Genomic DNA, 2,500 nt, shown 5'->3' on the forward strand with positions numbered 1-2,500 from the left:
ACGCACCGCGCGGCCAGCACGCCGGGAGGCCCCCCCTCACCGGCCGGGGACGGTCCCACCCAGCCACCGCCGCGTATCGCTTCACACCCACATGCCATTCACGTTCGTGGGCATGGTGGGTATCGCTGAAACAACCGGTTGGTAGCTCAACCGATCGTCGCCATCACTGATTCACCTCTAGCGAGAACAACCGCACCACAACGGTTTACCAGTTGTTCATTTGCGTAACGTCACCAGCAAACGTAGACGTCCATCGCCATTTGCAAATTCAACGATTGTTGCATGCCTGTGTCAGGTGTCACGACACACTATGTCTGCCCACATACACGCAACAACATGTGCACGCTTCGCGAACACGTGGAAGGTGGCCCCCGTACGTATGCGATGTCCATTGCGCGAACGACTGTCAACCGGCCTCTGTCGCATGTCGCAGATGTGGAACGCAGTGCACCATGCTATCACGGTGAGTGAGAAGAGACGACTACGTCTGACAACACGCGCCACTACATCAACAGACGGCTCATGCTGATCGCCATCCACGGCATACCATACTGCAATCCAGCTCTTATAGGGAGACGACACGTAGCTGAGTGCACAATATTTGGACCGTATGGTTCGCCGTTGTTGGCGCAGTCGTGGTACGGTCACACATGTACCACGATGTATCATTCAGTACATGAGGACCAATGTGCAGTACAGTGTGTGATTTGGACGTACAACATCAGCGGACAGTTGACACAAGCCGTACCACAACGTAGGCTGTGCTTCGCCATGCGAATGCCAATGAACAACTGCGAAGGGCATTGAGCATGTACGTCCTGCTGCCATCCGCATTACAGTGTATAGCTGCAAGGTGTTTAACATGAAGCGATACTCTGGGGACCGGGCAGTGCGGGTAGCAAACTATATTGCGGGGGTTGCAGTTAGGCAACACTACACTAATTTAACGCGTCGTATGACAATTACAGAGCAGGTTAAGGCCCAACGTGTGTTGGGTTAAGGCCCAACGTGTGTTGGGTTAAGGCCCAACGTGTGTTGGGTTAAGGCCCAACGTGTGTTGGGTTAAGGCCCAACGTGTGTTGGGTTAAGGCCCAACGTGTGTTGGGTTAAGGCCCAACGTGTGTTGGGTTAAGGCCCAACGTGTGTTGGGTTAAGGCCCAACGTGTGTTGGGTTAAGGCCCAACGTGTGTTGGGTTAAGGCCCAACGTGTGTTGGGTTAAGGCCCAACGTGTGTTGGGTTAAGGCCCAACGTGTGTTGGGTTAAGGCCCAACGTGTGTTGGGTTAAGGCCCAACGTGTGTTGGGTTAAGGCCCAACGTGTGTTGGGTTAAGGCCCAACGTGTGTTGGGTTAAGGCCCAACGTGTGTTGGGTTAAGGCCCAACGTGTGTTGGGTTAAGGCCCAACGTGTGTTGGGTTAAGGCCCAACGTGTGTTGGGTTAAGGCCCAACGTGTGTTGGGTTAAGGCCCAACGTGTGTTGGGTTAAGGCCCAACGTGTGTTGGGTTAAGGCCCAACGCGGGTTGGGTTAAGGCGCAACGCGGGTTAGGTTAAGGCGCAACGCGGGTTAGGTTAAGGCGCAACGCGGGTTAGGTTAAGGCGCAACGCGGGTTAGGTTAAGGCGCAACGCGGGTTAGGTTAAGGCGCAACGCGGGTTAGGTTAAGGCGCAACGCGGGTTACGTTAAGGCGCAACGCGGGTTACGTTAAGGCGCAACGCGGGTTACGTTAAGGCGCAACGCGGGTTACGTTAAGGCGCAATATAGGTTAGGTTAAGGCGCAATATAGGTTAGGTTAAGGCGCAATATAGGTTAGGTTAAGGCGCAATACGGGTTAGGTTAAGGCGCAATACGGGTTAGGTTAAGGCGCAATACGGGTTAGGTTAAGGCGCAATACGGGTTAGGTTAAGGCACAATACGGGTTAGGTTAAGGCACAATACGGGTTAGGTTAAGGCACAATACGGGTTAGGTTAAGGCACAATACGGGTTAGGTTAAGGCACAATACGGGTTAGGTTAAGGCACAATACGGGTTAGGTTAAGGCACAATACGGGTTAGGTTAAGGCACAATACGGGTTAGGTTAAGGCACAATACGGGTTAGGTTAAGGCACAATACGGGTTAGGTTAAGGCACAATACGGGTTAGGTTAAGGCACAATACGGGTTAGGTTAAGGCACAATACGGGTTAGGTTAAGGCACAATACGGGTTAGGTTAAGGTACAATACGGGTTAGGTTAAGGTACAATACGGGTTAGGTTAAGGTACAATACGGGTTAGGTTAAGGTACAATACGGGTTAGGTTAAGGTACAATACGGGTTAGGTTAAGGTACAATACGGGTTAGGTTAAGGTACAATACGGGTTAGGTTAAGGTACAATACGGGTTAGGTTAAGGTACAATACGGGTTAGGTTAAGGTACAATACGGGTTAGGTTAAGGTACACATTGTTGTAAGGAAAGGTGTTTTGGGGGGGGGGGGGGGGGGCCGGTTTGTTGATTGTGATTAT

Source organism: Schistocerca americana, unplaced genomic scaffold (assembly GCF_021461395.2).
Source record: "Schistocerca americana isolate TAMUIC-IGC-003095 unplaced genomic scaffold, iqSchAmer2.1 HiC_scaffold_1254, whole genome shotgun sequence".
Taxonomy (NCBI): Eukaryota; Metazoa; Arthropoda; class Insecta; order Orthoptera; family Acrididae; genus Schistocerca; species Schistocerca americana.